This window comes from Lissotriton helveticus, chromosome 1_1 (genome assembly GCF_964261635.1).
Source record: "Lissotriton helveticus chromosome 1_1, aLisHel1.1, whole genome shotgun sequence".
NCBI lineage: Eukaryota > Metazoa > Chordata > Amphibia > Caudata > Salamandridae > Lissotriton > Lissotriton helveticus.
Window position 1 is genome coordinate 1,453,822,340 of NC_136057.1, and position 19,126 is coordinate 1,453,841,465.

General features: G+C 44.3%; 1 protein-coding gene across 1 annotated transcript in view; it reads left to right on the forward strand.

Annotated features, from left to right (window-relative positions):
* The window catches only part of ADCY6 (adenylate cyclase 6), a 506,430-nt gene that overhangs the window by 67,733 nt on the left and 419,571 nt on the right, over positions 1-19,126 (forward strand). The gene's annotated exons all lie outside the window — the stretch shown is intronic.

Sequence of the window (19,126 nt, forward strand, 5' to 3'; positions counted from 1 at the left end):
TTTACGCAGACTGATCCGTCGTCTGCCCGACCCCCATATAAGGGTGATCAGCAAGGACTTGATGGTCGCAAAAATACGGTGCGGGATACATATAGGCAGGTTCACGAAGTAGTACAGTAAGCGAGGTAGCATTACCATCTTTGCTATCGCAATACGGCCCATGACTGACAAGGGAAGTGAGGTCCAAAAGCCAATACTACCACGGAGGCCGGCGATGGCCCTAGAAACATTTGCAATGTCAATAAGTTATGCTGTGAGGTTTCGACCCTTCAAGAACTTCTTCAGGAGCAGGGCTCAAAACATAGCATGCTTCGTGCCACAGAATGTTGTATAATTGTCATGAAATTTTGGCCCAAAGGAGTAGACCCAGTTTGTGCTTGACGCAGCCAGCACCTTTTTTCAAACTATGCTTTTTCGGTTATATTGATCTTTTTTTGCATAGCCATGGATAGTGGATGTTTGTTAAATAATTTAAAGCCTCCTGGCTTGTAGTAAGAACAACTAATTGTAAGGGTTCGCTAACATCTTTTCTCCACTATCAAACTTTCTTGTCACACTGTTGAGCACCTTACTAATTTTCAACAGGGTAACTTTGTCTCTCTTCTCTTTCCATCTGACTCTGTCTTTCTTTCTCTTATCTCTCTCTTGCGTACTGATTCTTTTCGTCATGCGCAGCTTTACCGATATTAATAAACCCTAAATAGTACCATCTGTGTAGTGAATCTCTGACTACTTTATAAGAAAAACGTGTTTTTTGTTATTTAGAATGTTCTTATCAAAGAATTATTTTTAGTGTTTAGGAAGTAGTCCACTAAAACCTACATTATTGTTTAGCTGTTCCGGCATGTGAATTTCCCTTGCCCTTCCATTTTAACATACAAAAAATGAAGGTGGGTAGATATGTAACCAGGTTTCCAAAATTAAAAATGGCACTGTGCCTCAGGGTTCCATTAAAGGTTTACATGTGTTGCAATCCCCGCACCCCTTCCGACTTGTGGAAGGTGGGACTGAAAATGGATTGTTCTGTGTCTAAAAAGCCTTTTCATTGCTCATGGGTGCGATTTTGAACATGCACAAAATAAAATGAATGTTTTGAATCTCAAGCCATGTTTTTGCTTTTGTCTGTCTTCTTTGTAATTTAAAACCGATGTAAATAGAGCATTTTTAGGTCGAGCGACCTATCTCAATGCGCATACGCATTGAGCGGGAGCGAGATATAAAGGAGCTTAAACAGAGGTTTAACTAGCTGGCGATTTGGTGCTGTGCCCGTGCGCTTTTAAGTTAATGCGCAAGCGCATTGACCTAAAATGCGCGTGCACAGCATCAAATCGTCAGCCATCTGTTGCCCAGCTTGGTGCCGCTCCACCCCCTGCGGCATCAAAGGCTTTCACGGCCGGCCGGCCGTGCTTTCAGTTTGCCGCTCCACCCCCTGCGGCATCAAAGGCTTTCACGGCCGGCCGGCCGGCCGTGCTTTCAGTTTCACGAGCACTGCATTGTTTTCACGGCCGGCCTCCCAGCGCTGCCTTGTTATTGCCTTACAATGTTTAGACCTCTTCCAGGCTCCATTAAATATGTGCACGAGACATGTCTTTGAGGTGCTGAGAATGTCAGATATCTGCAGATGCCACTACACTGCACTGAGGGGAGCTCTGTACATATAATGTATGTTTATACATATCTTCACATTCTCCGAAACCTCACTGCGCATCAAACCTCTTTCAAGCATCACAGCATCAAGTCATACACGTCACTGTGTTAAGCCCCGGAAATAACCTTTAACATATGTATTGAGTTGGATTCATTTTGCATAAAATAAACTGTGCACTACATAAAAACGTTTTACATCGTAATTGTATTTATTCTTTTATTTTTGTTATCTTTTTGTCGAAGGCTCCCGCATCACGCACCTCGGTCTGCATTCTTAAGATTTGCTCCTCGGGTCTCCCCTGTGCTTAGCCCTAATGATCAACATAGAAAGCGCTTCCACAGGGATCCCTCGCATCCCGCCAGGCGCTGCAGCTTCTTAGACATCCCCCAACTACGTTCACATCTGAGCCCAACTGCGCCCTCTGTCTGCAGTTTCATGTCGGGTGTTTCATTCAACACGCAACGCGTTGAGACTGCAGGGCGTCACTCAAGTCCTCCTGGAGCAGAATAAGGAAAGCAACTCCAGCAATCCCCCCCCGCCCCTCCCCCAAGTAGTTTGTTTTTATTACGCTTTCTTTCGTTCTCTCCTTCCTCTTTGTCCCTTCCTCAGTCTTCCATTCATACTTCTCTCCATTCTTCATCCCTTCTTCTGTTCCTCTTCCTCTTTTACTCCCTTCATCCACCCCCTTAGTTATTACTCTCCTCTTTCATTCTTTCCTTCTTCCCTTCGTTGTTTCCTTTCTTCATCGCATCCATTCTTTCTTTCCTTCTCGCTGTCATCTTCCTCCCTTCGCATACTTTCTTCCACTCCTCCCTTTCCACTTCCTTCATTCTTCCCACTCACTCTCTCCTCGCCTCTTCTTTCTTCCTCATCATTCTTTTTTAGGTCTCGCTGAACCAACCCTCTCACCCTGACACACCCTCACCCTCCCTCACACACCCTCCCTCACACACCCTCACTCACACACCCTCACTCACCCTCACACCCCCTCACACCCTCTCACCCACCCTCACCCTCACACACCCTCACCCTCTCACCCCCTCACCCCCTCACACCCCCTCACCCTCACACCTCCTCACCCTCACACACCCTCTCACCCTCTCACCCGCCCGCACCCTCACACCCCCTCACCCTCACCCTCACTCACCCTCACTCACACACCCTCACACACCCTCGCATACCCTCACCACCCTCTCACCCTCACACACCCTCACACCCACTCACCATCACACCCCCTCACCCACCCTCACACCCCCTCACCCTCACAACCCCCTCACCCTCACACCCCCTCTCACCCACCCTCACACCCCCTCACCCTCCCTCACACACCCTCACTTACCTTCACACCCCCTCACCCTCACACCCCCTCACCCTCACAACCCTCACACACCCTCACTCACACACCCTCACCCTCACACATCCTCACTCACCCTCACACCCATTCACCCTCACACCCCCTCACCCTCACAACCATCTCACCCTCACACACCCTCACCCACCCTCACCAGCACAGCATAACAAAACATAGCATAGCATAACAAAACATAGCATAACAAAACAAAGCATAGCATAGCATAACATAACAAAGCAAAGCAAAACATAGCATAGCATAACAAAACACAACAAAACATATCAGAGCAAAACAGCATAAGATAACAAAACATAGCATAACAAAACTAAGCATAGCATAACAAAACACAGCATAACTAAACAGCAAGACATAGCATAACAAAACACAACAAAACATAGCATACATAACAAAACATAGCATAGCATAACAAAACATAGCATAACAAAACACAACAACACATAGCATAACAAAACATAGCAAAATACAACAAAACATAGCATAGCTTGCACAAAACAAAACATAGCAAAATACAATAAAACATAGCATAGCTTGCACAAAACAAAACATAGCAGAGCAAAACAAAACATAATAGCATAGCATAACATACCAAACACAAAAAAGCATACCATAAAAAATTGCAATGCAAACAAAGCATAGCATAATAAAACACCACAAAACATTGCATATCATAACAAAACATAGCATAGCTTAACAAAACACAGCATAGCATAACAAATCAAAGCATAGCATAACAAATCAAAGCATAGGATAGCAAAACAAAATATAGCATAGCATACAGCATCACTCAGCACCACCACAGCATCACTCAGGGGCTCCACAACATCACTATGCGCTACAACAGCATCACTGAACGCCACAGCATCATTCGTTCGCCATCACAACATCACTCAGCGCCACCACATCATCAATCTGTGCAACCATTCAACAACAACTGGTTCAAATATGTTCTCTCAATGTTTCAAGCTTTATTACAAATGTAACAAAAAGATGTTAATATTTCACTTCTGTTCTTGGATTTTTGTCACAATAAAATACACTGAACATAATCTTCACAAAAGTTATTTACAAAAGTTTAAGCTATTGCCATTATAAATTACAATAACTTTTATTTAAGTATTTATTATTAAAAAAATTTAAAAGCCATTGTTATTTGTACTATCAATACATGTAAGTCACGTAAATACAACACATATTGCTTTACAAATGCTGTAGGTGTCACATTTGCGAAAGTTATAACTATTGGTATTGTAAATGACAAAGCTATTAATTTAGCTATTTTCAAAAACAAAACATAAATAAAAAATGTGTCATTTACAATACCAATAGCTAAGACTTTCCAAATGCGAGACCTATTGCATTGCAAATGCTTGTTATCTTAACTTTCCTCTTCACACGAGTTAGCAACAAAAATAGAGTATTCTTTGACAAGTCCCCGAACTGGACAAATCTTTAGAACAGTGCATGGAAAGGGCTGGACAAAATCCTGCTTCTCTTTCTTCCGGTCTAAAATATTTTCCTATTTAAAGAGTGTGAAACAGATCAGTGCGCGTGCCTATCTCCTGCCTTGAAGCTGATTTTCCACTCCCAGAACTAAGTGCTGTGGCACTTGATGTGGAGTAAATTTTATACTTTATTCCTTAATTAACCTCGATGAATAAAAGTTATTTGATACTTTTTTTTTTTTTTTAGCTTAATCTGTTTCTCCCGCAAATCTTGCACAGATATCTTACGCCTTCCATATGCCAGGAATGACTCTCGCATAAAAAAGTTGGTTAAGGATATGAATGGTGGGCTTCCAGTTCCTCCATGATAGGCACACAGTTGATGAATGTTTACTTTGCTAGACATAGTGCTTTTCGTTGAGTACTCCCTTTTACACAACATTGTATTACTGATTTTTGTGTCAATTCTATTTATGTAGACTTCCCTCTCTCTTACAGAACTGGATATTTGTAAAACCAGAAGTAACATCTAAAATTATTCTAGAAGAAGCTTATCTAGTGCATCGTATTTCTACTCCACGATCAACATCTTCCAAAGGATACATTATTGAGTTGCATTCTGACCACCATTTCACGCAACCGTTACTCCCTAATGTTTTTCACACAGTGCTCAAACGCCTCTTGAAGGTAGAAGAGCCTTCCTTAATGCAGGGGTGGACCCTTCAATCCTTTCCCTAGCCTTCATATCTCTGCTTTAGCCAGGAAATGTTTAGACTCGGCTTTCACCATTTCTAATACCTTCTACCACTCTGGATTGTGGCGTGTGTCGGATTTGCCTTTTCTCTTCTGGCTCTTTACAAGCCTAGTTTTTCTCTCTGACTTTGGCTTTTTTAGGTCTGTGTTTTGAAAGTACAGCTCTCAAGCATACCTGTTGCTTATACATTAGCTGTATTACAAGCTGCCCCTTTAAACCATTGGCTTTCTTTAACCAGCCACTTTAGGCCATTGCCTTTACATTATGTCAATCCACCTCTTTACTGGACCCAACAGAGTATTCATCTTTCACCAAATGCCATTTGCTGTCTGGGTGCATCCTTACCCTCAAATACACAACTGTTGCGATAACATAAAGGTTAAAAGGGGGAACCAGTCCTACTTCGAATGGAAGAGAAAGCCTCAGCCACATTATAGTGGCATATTTCATCTTAGGCTGTCTCATCTCACCCTGACAAGATAGTACTGCCAGCCTTCTCTCCTGCGTTAGACTTCAACAGTATGAAAGAATAGTTGACAACTCAGGAGACTACAATAAAATCTGTTTTTCATTTCTTCTTTGGCTTTAATATGCTTACGCTGCATATGTTTGTATAGTAAACCCCGACTTTTTGGCTTTGTTAATGTTTATTATATGTTTTAAATTGGGAACAATCTGGAAATATTTGAGATCCTATTTCTTTTCAACAACATAGCTCTGGGTGTTGTCAAAAATGAATTCACTATTAGAACTGTTGTTAATATTACCATTTTAGGCAAGCAGTCTTCAACATTGTTGATTAGCAACTATTGGGGCTTTTAACGAGGGTTTTACTTGGTCATGTGATTTGAGGAGGTGCATCTAAAATTGTTTAATTTTGTTTCCTATTGAGAAAGCTAGCAGATACTAGTGAAACACCGGGAACCTTAGAACACATTTCTTTTTAAACTTGAAAGTTACATTAAGGTGCATTTTTGCCTCTGATGAATCTTTGGTTTTTTACCTCTTAAGAGGAATAGGATACTGAGTGAAATGTGGCTCGCCTCTAATCAAGAGTAACAATACTCACAAGTAACTAACCTTCAGCTTCCACCTTGTTTGAAGCAGTCCCTAACCACATCTAGCAGTTTGTGCTCCTCAGAAAAATAGTGCCGCAAACCAATGGCAACCTATTTTGACATGGTCTATAATTTGCTAAATCCTTCAGATCTGCTTGGGGCTTTTCAGTCCAAAACCTGTTTCAAGATGGCTGGACCAAGCCACTGGTGAGTGGAGAATTAGTTGCTTCAGTCGGGCGTAGCAGCATCATTAAGTGCACGAAAACCTCAGTCTAAGACTAGCTAAGGATATTATGTAACATCTTTGTCCATTTGCACTTCTGCAAATCATCTAAGAAATAAAGTGTTCCATCTTTCCACTGCAGTGCGTACATACCCAGCGTATGTGGTACCATGTGAGCTTTATATTTAAAAAGCATACTTGAGCCTAGGCTGTGTGGGTGCCATGCAGTTTCCCGGTGCTGGGTGGCAGAACCAGTTTGTTAAATTCTACTTGGATATCTTCCAATCTGTTTCTGCGATTTACATTAGGAACCCCATCCTGCAAACATTACTCGGACAAGAAAGCACCACGTGTTTACTAAGCATGGACAGTAACATTATTCAACACTCTGTGGTTGAGCCTATGCAGCAGGAATCTAGGTCAGTAGACGTTAGATCACATACTAGTACAATGTGTGTATGCACTTGTAGTGCGTGGGAATGTGCCGCAAGCTTGCCTGCAGCCCTTTGTGGCTTCAGAAGTGCTGCACTCTTGCTTGTCTCTGCAAAACGACTATTTGCCGGCATTCTTTAAGTGTGGTCTATAGACCTGCGTTTTTTCCAATCTGTTGAGCAGGAAGGGTGTTGGCTTCTGTCATTCAGGGGAAAACAAAAAGGTAATTGGTGGGATGCTTGAATTACACTCATCCACGGTTAATTACTCTGGGCTGCATTCCAGTCCATAGATTTTTTTTGTGACCAATTTGGCCCTGTAGACGAAGACCAGCCCTAAGCTTATCAGGTTTGGTCTTGCTTTGCAAGGAAAAATCCACTTGGAAAAGTCCAGTTTGAACTACCAGGGTTGGTCCTATGAATAGGAAAAGAAGCAACTCCAGACCAATTTTGGCCTCGAGCAGGACAAATCCTAACTTCATGAGAGTGGTTCATGTCTAGAGTGACAAAGTAGGCCAAACAAAATGGTGGCGTGGAATGCGACATTAGCTATTTACAAGTGGCTTAGTTTTAAGCATTTGACCCACCTGGTTTTTGTTTTCCTCATCTGGGGTCATTCAGTTAGATCTGCTGGGGATTGTTTGTGTAAGGGAAGGGTATGAGCCACAGAAATCCTGGTCATACAACTAGAAGGCACCAATTACTGTAGCAATTTTGCCCCTTACAAAATGCTAAACTGCAAGTTAAAGGTCCTCAACCCGAGTTCTTGATTTGATCTGCAAGTGAGGGTCTTTAAACACTGGTGTAGCCCTGAGGGTAGAATGTCCTAAATTGATAGGGTCATCGTATAAATACAATCATAGGAATGCTGTAGCAGAACTCTGTACCAGCTGTTATTGGACAGGACGCATACAGTTGTCTTCAGTGGAGCAGAGAAGGACATGTCCCTTGCATTTATTGAAGGTGATAGTGTCAGTTTTTCTCCAAAGATTAGTCTGTTGGTAACGGGAATTCATGTTTTCAAGAAAGCTATCCATGACCAAACCGAACTCTAGATTTCACTCTTTCTTAGGCTTGAATAGTAATACTCTTTGCTGTCATTTTATGGAACGTGCACAACTTTATCAATGGAGTAGTTTGTTTCTTCTTGAGCAAACTCTCATTAATGGCTGTCTCAGATTTTTGTAAGATTATCTGGGATATGTGGTGGGAAAATAATGGTGGCCCTTGTGTTTGTTGTGGATGATCCTATTATTTGGTCCGGCTTAAACAGATTTAGCTGTTTTCAAGCCTCATGTTTACATTTAGTTTTGAATTAAAACGCATATGTGTGTGCGTGTATATATGAAGTGCCGAGGTTTCCTGGTTTGGAATAAATCTGACTGGAAACCCCCCCTGAGAGTGCTTTCTTTTCTTTATCGGGACGATTACCTGAAGGAATTTGGGAGCTGTGATACATAGACGGGTACACCCCCGTCAGGGAAGCACCCGTTCTAGGAGTGCGGATGGCTGAGCTATATATATAGACATATAGATATATATATAAAATTTCATTCTATGTTTGTGCCATCGGCCAACCCTTTTTGTCTGTTTAAATGCCCCTCACACTTTGGTTCCCCCCCGCACTGTCCAGCAGTAGGATAGCCCACTTCAGGCACTGGTTCTCTTAACTCTGAGTGGTAGCATTTTGTTCTTGCATATGTGCACATCTTTCAGAAAAATAGTCCTCTTCATTGTCAAGGCTAGTGGGCTAATTTCTGCTTTAATTTCACGTTTTTAAAAATTCTTTCAATGGTTCATTTTTACTTACTTTTTTTGCAAACATGTATGCCATCTTTAGACATCAACATTTTTTTCTTTTTACACATTTCAGGCTTTTAATGTCTATTGCATATGTTAAAAAAAGTCATGATAATTTGCAGGCTTTCCTAGGCCAGACCTAATAGCTTTGCCAATCCTTGGTAGTAATGCTGTTACAGTCCATTTTCATTTCATAGGCTTGTCCACTTTAAATTTTGAGAACTGTGTATATTTCAAAATTCTGCTTAAGTCTAAACTATGGCTTGGTGTCATCCGGTATGACACTCTTTATAGATGTACTGTGAAGAATTATTAGACAAGCTGATAAACCTTTGGATAGAGAGAAGAGGCAGGCTGAGAAGGAAGGGGCCAACTTCACTGATGGACTTTCTTAGCGAACATCCTAATGCTAAATCCAATAGGTCCGACACTGGCCATCGACCTTTTGGCAGTGCTTGGTTTGTTTTGCCATCGTTTTGTAGCACTGTATGTGCAAGGCCTCCACCAACATCAAAAATAAAAATTGTCTAAGAGCAAAAATATGTTCTGTTCTCTAAAAGCACGGATTGTCATTGTAGTTTCTGGCACTGAAGGAAACTACTTTGTGTACAGATGTGTGCTCATTGTGAAAGAGCAGAATTCCAGTGAAGTTAGCCAATGGCTCAAGTGAGGTGTCCCTCTACCCCATTCTGAATACTGTAGTGTGCAGAAGAGACACAAAAAACAGACTAACGGATGAAGATGACTAAATTACTGCAAAAGTCCTAGAAATGTGCAAATATATAACTAGATATGGGATTGGTTAAAGACAGACGTAAAAATGACCTACGCTATATTGTTGGTAAATATTACAGATTTCAAAGTTTACTGGAAATGTTGAAAACACTAGGAAGTAAGTAGGTTTATTGTATAGTTAATAAAAGCCATTACATAAAAATACCAGAAACGCAACTAAATCATACCGTTATCATTTGCAAATATTCTAATAAAACACTTTTGTAAAATGTATGGATAAATAAGACGAGTCTGTTGCCTGCGGGTCGTGGGCGGACAATGTGCAAATGAATAAAAAAAACAACCGTCTGTTTTTGTTTTAAAGTGCTTTGTCTATCCAGACTCGGATAGGATGGTATCTTTTTGCTAATTCTATTCCAGCGTGCTATTTTAATGTGCTCGTGATTCTTGCAAATTTATATCTTTTTTTTTTGTTTGTTTTCTATTTTTAACACAACGGACCGGAGGAGAGTCCTATTATTTTGTTGTGTTTTTTCGTCCGATTATACATTATGCCCGGTCTAGCAAGGTTTCCTTTCTGGGGCGCTGTTTGGGCTGCGTACTACCGCTTTTTGTACAATTTTGGCTTAAATTGTGTGGCTAATTATTTATCACATTATTTATGAAAGGCAAACCGCAGGATTGTCAATTTAATGATAGTCATCTGTTGTTAGTATTATAATTATTGTTGTATTTATAAAACACCCTGTTTCCCAGGGGACACGGTATGCTGGCTTCAATCTTGCTGGTTGATCAGCAGGGAAAATTACAAGATGTTAATAAATGAAGATGTTTTCGGTTGTTTGTAAAACAGCAAATGGTTTTCAGTGCACGTGAGTGCAAGAGCGGCCACCTATATCTGCAGTCTTGACTCTGGGAATAACAACGATCTGAAAGGAAGAAGAGCGAAGGGACCTGCTGGGGCAATATTTCTTAAGTATGCATTTAATGCAGGTGGAATACCCACCCACCCCACCACCCTCAACATGGCCACTCCTTGACTGCCTTTACAACCACCTTTTATAATGCATTGTGGCAGAAGCCACACATTTCGCCACTGGATACCAGTGGAGACCAGCAGGATGAGCAGAAATTGCAGACTCCGTATTGCGAATGTGGGGCCTATAGGAAGGCATTCAACCACTTCCTTTGCTACTCAGGAGGTTGTTCAAGCGATACTGAAGGAGTCCTGGATGTGGGGTTTTAGTAATCAACAGAGGACCTAATAGCAACTTGAGTTAAAGATTTCCTGTGGGTAGCAGGGAGAAGTTGAAAGAACTGTTCAAAAACCTTAAGGAGAAAAAAAAACAAGTGATGATTACATTGCTGACAGGAGGTTGGAAGGTGCGCATGTTATCAATGGTGGCAGGCAAAATTGTTGCTGCTAGTGCAAGATCCAGCAGAAAGCCAGATACAGTGTGGAACCACAGAATGACAAATTGACCTGAAAGAAGCTGCAGGGAGTTTTGCAGCATGAATCTTTCTGGATTCACTATGCTGTGCGTTATTCTGTGGTCTAGTGGTTGGGTCCGGATCGTAGTATTTTTTTCTGCTTTTTTTTTCCGTAGTGGAGGTGGGCGTCGACGTCCCACCATTTGGTGTCCTCCTGGGACGTCGACGCGCTTCCCCCGGAAGCTCCCACCTTTGGGCGCCATCTTCAGATTCTTTTTTCCGCCGTTGGGTCTGGATCGTCAACAAGAGGTTCCAGAGTTTTTGGAAAGAAGCGGCGAAAATAAAGCAGGAAACCCACTGAAAAATTGGAGAATACATCTAGCAATCAAGAACACAGAGCCGGGACAACGAAGAAGGAGAGGAAGATTGAAAACTTCGACGTCTAATGGAGAATGCGCATACAAGGGGCCCCCTGAGCGCAGGAATGGACAAAGCACCTTTCAAATTCAGCCGTAATTGCCACCACAAGTACGCGCAGACGGACCAGCACTCGGTTTGCAACCTCTGCCTGCCAAACGACCACGAAAGCAAGGATTGCAACACCTGCTCAGCATTCACCCTGAAGACCCTCCGGGTAAGGGAGAGACAGAGGAGAGCCAACTACAACATGCAGGGCCAAGGAGAACCTCCATCTCTCCGGGTCTTTGGCCTCTCCAGTGGAGAAGAGGACAACATCGCAGAGGGACCTGAGGCCTACACGGTCATAGAGATTGATATGAAGTTGACAAAGGAGGTAAGAGAGACGACGGCCCCTAAAACCCCAACAGACTCTCGAAAATCAGAGTCAAAGTCCTCGAAAGGAGCACTGGCGCCAAAGCTATTGACAGCCAAAGCTGCATCCAGGGACAAACAGCCCAGCGGATCCTTCGAAAAGGACTCCCAGGCGGCGAAAACCCAAGACAAACAAACCTAGGTCATCGAAGCACGTCCCCGAAAAGGCGCGCTCGACACCGAAGGAAAAAGAGCCAACGGCAACTTCATCGACATCGAAGAGAACCGCCGAAACACTCGACACCGAACAAGCCGCCGAGATGGAGAGGAAAAGAGAAGGCTCGATGCCGAAATGGACAGTATCCTCCAGAGAAAGGATTTCGATGAACGGATGAGCAGATACACCATCCCTTCGAAGCCCACGACGATTGTCGAAGTAGAAGTCCAAGAGGAGTTCGACGTCGAAGAACTGCCGAAAACTCCAGAACTCGCAGATCAGCAGGATGAAGAGGGCCTATATGACTACGAGGGAGAAGGCGAGGAAGACCAACAAACAAGCTTGGGGTCGGCATCCTCTGTGGCGCAGGATCTGGATTGGCAGGACCTCAACGCCGAAAGCCCGGAAGAGGCCGTAGAAACATACCCTTTGAGGCCTTCGCCGCCAGACGACATTGGCATCTATAACATGGTCATCAAGAATGCAGCTGCAGCATATGGGGTGAAACTAGAGGAAGAGAAACCAAAAGCTTGTTTCCTCTTAGAAACACTGCTCCCCACTCAAACTAGGTGCCAATTCCTGCCTATACTCCCAAGTGTCCATCGACCTGCAGGTCTGTCACACCTAGGGCAGAGAAAAAATATAAATATTCCTCCAAGGACCCAGCATACATCCAGGGATCCATCCCGGCTGACTCCATTATTGCAGCAACAGCCAGAAAGAGGGACAACATTCCCACAAACTCAGGGCCACCTCCAGACAAAGAAAGTAAGAGGATAGACCACATAGAGAGGAATGCAGCTATTCACTGGCACATTGCTAACTCTAATGCCCTACTAAACAGGCAAACGTACCAGCATTGGGAGGAGGTCGGGCAGCTACTCAAACACCTCCCTGAACAGTACCAACAGAGAGCAACACACCTGTTGGAGGAAGGCAAGAACATGGCAAACTCCTGCCTCAAATCAGCCCTGGATGCGGCAGATACATCCAGCAGACTCATGATGGTGGGGATAACAGAGAGGAGACATGCCTGGCTGAGGATCTCAGGTTTCAAGCCGGAAGTCCAGAATTATATTCTAAACACACCCTTCAATGGGGAAACGCTGTTCGGGGCTCCAGTAGATGACAAACTGACGTAGCTCAAGAAAGAGAATGAAAGTGCGAGGTCCATGGGAGCGCTGCAGTTCAGAGGTATGAGAAGGGGCACCCACTCAAGGAAACCAAACGGCAGAGGAGGAAACCAGCCGGGAACGTCCCATCAGACCTTCCAACAAACCTACCAGTGCAACAACTAAGCGCAGCAGGGTCAGCAACAGCAAACCTGGCACTACCAACCTAGGGGCCATTCCTTTCGAGGGCGATCAAATGGACGTGGGTAGCCAAGAAGAGGGCCCAGCAACTCACCTCAAAGTGACTCTGCTGCACCATACGAGCCCACCCACACAACACCTCTACGGGAGCGGCACAACAAAGGACTCAAAAAACAATTACACAAACACAAAAGAGAAATCAACGAACATGTAACACCAGTAGGAAGCAGGCTAATACACTTCTTCCAGGAGTGGAAGAAAATAACAAAAGACAAATGGATAGTGAACATCATACAGTTCGGATACTATATAGTACTGGAAAAGAAGCCACCAAACAGGAGGCCGAAAAGCAAGACACGCTCTGCAAAAGAACTCTTGCTCCTTCTACAGGAAGCACAAGAACTCCTGCACAAGGAGGCGATAAAAACAGTACCGTTCAAAGAAAGAAACAAGGGAGTGTACTCAAACTACTTCCTCGTACCAAAGGTAGACGAAACGTTAAGACCCATCCGGGACCTATGGTTCCTAAACCAATACATAAAGACTCAAAATGACATCCCTACTGGAGGTTATTCCTAAGATAAGGGACGGAGATTTTATGTCCACCCTAGACCTCAAAGATGCCTACCTACACATTCCCATGAACAGACCACACAAACATCTACTAAGATTTGCCATCAACAAAGCGCACTACCAGTTCTCAGCCCTGGCCTTCGGACCACAATTCGCACCAAGGGTCTTCACAAAATGCCTCGCAGCTGTAGCGGCGCACCTGCGGAGGGAGGGAATTCATGTGTACCCCTACCTCAACGACTGGCTGATACAGGCAAGTTCCTACAAACAATGCCAAATACATGCACAGTGGGTCACACAGACGCTGACAGAACTGGGATTCTCAATACACTAGGGGAAATCCTCAATGGAACCAGAACAGGTGAAGATCTTCCTGGGGGCACAGATCAACACCATTCAGAGCAAGGTGTTCCCTAGCGAGAAGAGAACACTTGCCCTGCTGAAGGAGACTCATCAATACCGGAAGGGGCAAGCTCTGACAGTGAGGACAGCGAGCAAGCACATGGGGTTGATGGTGTTCTGCATACACCTAGTCCCCAATATACGATTCCACATAAGACCATTCCAGGAATGGCTGCAACAACAATGGTCACAAGCTACAGGGAGTTGGGAAGATCTAGTGGTTGTAACGCACTCCGTGCAAGAGGAGATAGCATGGTGGAACAAAGAGAACATAACAAGGGGGAAGCCTTTAACACCACCAACCCCAACAGTGACCATCACCACAGATGTATCCCAGATGGGGAGCACACATGAACCAGCTCAAAGTGAGGGGTCTGTGGACTCCAACAGATGCAATCAGACACATCAACTACCTGGAACTAAAGACAGTGTTCCTTGCCCTGAAAACCTTCCAGAAAGAACTGTACAGGCAGAGAGTGGTGGTAAAAAACCGACAACACCACAATGATGTTCTACATCAACAAACAGGGAGGAACACAATCAGTAGCGCTGTCCAACCTAGCACTGGAAATATGGAGATGGGCCATTCCACTACAAATAGACCTCCTGGCAATACACCTACCTGGAAAAGAAAACGTGGAGGCAGACAGACTCGGCAGACAGACTACAGCATCCCACGAGTGGGAGCTCAATACACAGAAAACGCAAAAGCTATTCAAGAAGTGGGGGACCCCAAAAATAGACCTGTTTGCAACACACCAGAATGCAAAATGCCAATACTTCGCATCCAGACAGCCAGAGGAACAATCTCAGGGAAATGCCCTATGGATAAGCTGGTCGAAGACATTTGCCGACGCTTTTCCCCCGATACCACTGATACACAAAGTGCTCAGCAAATGCAGAACCACCAACACGACACTGATTCTGGTAGCACCACAGTGGGCCAGACAGTCCTGGTTCTCACAAATAGTGGAGATGGCGCAGGGCCCTCCACACAACTTCGCAAGAAGAAAAGGTTTGCTCTCCATGCTAAACGGGGAGGTGCTTCACCCAGAGAGCCTCTGCCTAGCAGCCTGGCTCTTGAAGACGTAGAGTTTGCACACCTAAAACTCCCAGATAACACACTGCGGGTGCTGCGAGAGGCAAGAAGGCCTACCACACGGAAGTGCTATGTAGCAAAATGGAAACGGTTCACACAGTGGTGCATCAGGGAAAAGCTACACAAGAAAATCACCAAGGAATCAATAGTGCTAAAATATTTAACACACTTGCTAAAAACAAACCTAAGCTGTACCTCGCTGAGAGTACACCTAGCAGCGATAGTAGCCTATACAAGAGGGGAGAGTGGAAAAAGCTTCTTTACATCCCAGGCGGTAATGAGATTCCTGGAAGGGGCTAAAAGAATCACCCCCCCCCCCCCCAAAAAGGATGCCTCCGCCGGCATGGAACCTTAATATAGTTCTAACAGAGCTTATGAAAGCACCTTTTGAACCCATTCACAAGGCCTCACTACAAATGCTCACAATAACAACAGCCTTTTTGGTAGCAATCCCCTCGCTACGCAGGGTAAGCGAATTGCAAGCACTAACACAGAGACTCCATTGCTCTCCTGAGGCGGAAAGCCGGGAGACTGTCTGTAATTCTGACAGTGTTTTTAACTTTCTTGTTTATTCTGTGTTCGAATATTATTTGTGCCGCAAAGCTTTTTTCTTTTAAAATAATACACTTGCCTGCAGCTACCTGCATTAATTTCGTTATTCTGACGCCCCGCATACAGCCGAACTAGTTAATGAGTGGGAGGTGGTATTCAGCGGCCATATTAGGCGTAGACCCAGCCCCAGCACTCTAGCGCTCGAGGCTACAGTATGAAAACATACAGTGATGCCTCCGCGCAGCGGACGCGGTCAGCGGGCGCGCCGGAGTCACGCCGAAGTCAAGCCTAAGTCCTGCCCATCTGCGCACGTCCGCGCCGAGGACGGGCAAAGGGCCAGACATACTGCTCAGGTAAATACTCTACCGAGAGAGGAATTAATAGCTCTAAACAAATATACTAATAATTGCCAACATGCACTTAACGTGGATACCTGGGTGGGGCCAATCAGTTGTTATGGTTGTAGGCGAACTTTAGAACCCTACCACACTCCTAAAGGGGAAACGTAACCCAAGCACATAAAAGGGGGACTGATAAATGCACGTTCAATGTGCAAAAATTTTCTCCACATATACGATCTTATTATTGAAAAAGAGCTAGACTGCCTATTCATTTCTGAAACCTGGCTATGCGAGTGGTCTAACCCTGATATAGTACTTGCCTTACCTCCTGGGTTCTCTATCCGTAGACAAGATCGATTAGAACAGCGAGGCGGTGGGCTGGCTATTATCTATAGAGACACTCTTAAATGCTTAACAATGGAGCTTACAGACATCAGAGGAGCGGAAAGCCTTGGTTTCTGAATCCAAGTGTGTGACACATTCACTTTTGCAGGGGCACTGCTATACCGCCCTCCTGGCGAACCCACGCAGTTCCTGGATAGCGTAGGGGATGTCCTTGGTGATTTGACTCTTAGGTTCCCTAATTTCACTCTATTAGGAGACGTTAATCTTCATTTGGATGACCTAAACGACTACCATGCATCCAGTTTTAAAGAAAAGCTGCATGTTTTGGGGTTGACGATGAAGATACTAGAAGCGACTCACGAGGCTGGACACACTCTCGACTGCATTAGTTCCAATATGGACGCAATGACGGTTGAACCCCCTGTACGGCAATCTTGGACAGATCATTATTTCATTGAATTCAGCCTCAAGATTGAGAGAAATGAGATAAAGGTAAAGGAGACATCAAAAAAGGGCATATCCTCACCTTGTTGGGGAAAAATCATAGAGCATCCGGACCTTGGTGAATGGGTGAAGGAGAGCAAACCCGCTCTCACAGGGTACACCACGATAGATTATCAGAGATTTGAGAGTTGGATGACCACGATCGGAAACCAGATTAAAAACCCAGGTAGAAATTTTGAATTAAGTGAAAGGAGGATATCTGCACCCTGGTTCTCCTGTGAACAAAAAGAAATGCTGGGTAAAGTCAGAGTTCTAGAGCGAAGGTGGCGACGAAACTATGGGAACGAAGAAAAGGAGGCATACAAGAGAGCAAGGAGGCTCTATCATGCCTCTATAAAAGGCGCAAAAGCTAAGTATTTTACATCACAAATTGAAGCCTCTAGCAATAAACAGAAAGAAATATAAAAAATTGTTAACAGCTTTAGAAAGCCCAAAGTTCTAACACAAGAGACCCCACCCTCCCAGACCCTCTGTGACGAGAAAGCTAACTATTTCGTACAGAAAATAGATACCCTCACGAAAGACTTCCCTCAGTTTGAGAAAAAGGATTTAGAGGATAAAACTAACATAAATATATACAAACCCTGCTGGGAAACCTTCAATCAAATTAGTCTGGAAGACACATACCAGGGGATATCTGCGATTCAGTCAGGATCTCCCTTCGATCCCTGTTCCCCTACGTTGCTTAAAGCAATAATAGAAGAAGTCAACCCAGGAATTAATTCTATCATAAACTCATCCCTCCAATCAGGTGAAATCCCCCCCCACTGGAAAGTGGCAGCAGTCAGACCACTCCAGAAGAAGGTTTTGCAGGATCCTGCGACCCTTTCTAACCTGCGCCCCATCTCCCTCCTCCCAGCACTTTGCAAACTAACTGAATCGTTTGTTAATAAGCAATTTATGGCTTTTTTGGAGGAGAATGAAATTCTTCACCCATGTCAAGCAGGCTTTGGAGCACACCATTCTACTGAATCTGCACTGTTGTCCTCAACTGAAACCATTCGAGCTGCATTGGATCAGGGCAAGATGGCAGTCCTGATCCTACTAGATCTCTCTGCAGCGTTTGATACGGTGTCCCACGCTATCCTTCTACATCGCCTAGCAAATGCGAGCATAGCGGGAACCGTTTTCGAATGGTTCAAAAATTATCTGGCACACAGGCGTCAGATCATTATGTTGGGAAGTTTTCGTTCCAAGGAGAAAGTGCTGAAAACAGGGGTCCCGCAGGGCTCCAGTTTGAGCCCCACATTGTTCAACTTGTACATGGTTCCCCTGATCAAACTGATCTCCTCCTTCGGTATTAGTACGATTGCATATGCCGATGATACCCAGTTGGTATTGGTTCTTGAACCAAACCAATGCGGAAATGACCCTGAGGGAATGCCTATCGGCAACTTTTATGTGGATGACGAACAATCATTTAAAGTGTAATTCTGCAAAAACAGAAATTCTGCCTTTTGGACCTAATAACTGGTTTTCTCCTCACGACTGGTGGCCTAAGGAGACAGAGGCTCCACTAAAGACCATCAATGCAGTACGAAATTTAGGTATCAAATTTGACAACACCCTGTCCTTTATACAACAAGCAAAAGAAGTGGCAGGTGTCTGCTTTCACATCATCAGGGGTCTCAGAAAATTCTTCGACCTGCTCCCCCTGAGTGCCCGACGGATGATTGCAGTGATGCTGATAACATCTAGATTAGATTACTGTAATAGTCTGTATGCAGGGGTAAATAAATCTGCCCTGCACACACTTCAGATGCTCCAACATGCAGCCGCCAGAATGGTCCTCAGATGGCCCAGAAAATCTTCGGCGTCTGCTGCATTAGATGCCCTACACTGCTCCCAGTACAAAAGCGCATCTTGTTGAAGGTCCTTATTATCACCTACAGAGCCTTTCACCATCAGGGCCCATTGTACCTGCGTAGGCACTTTATACAGTATCATCTGACGCGGGACCTCAGATCCTCCACAGCGAATCTCCTCTCCGTTCCTAGATTTAGACTGACAACCAAAGGAGGAAAATCCCTACCAGCTATCTGCGCTAAAGCATGGAATAAATTACCCCACTTCCTTCGGGAAGACACCACGGAGCATAGGTTCAGAAAAATATTG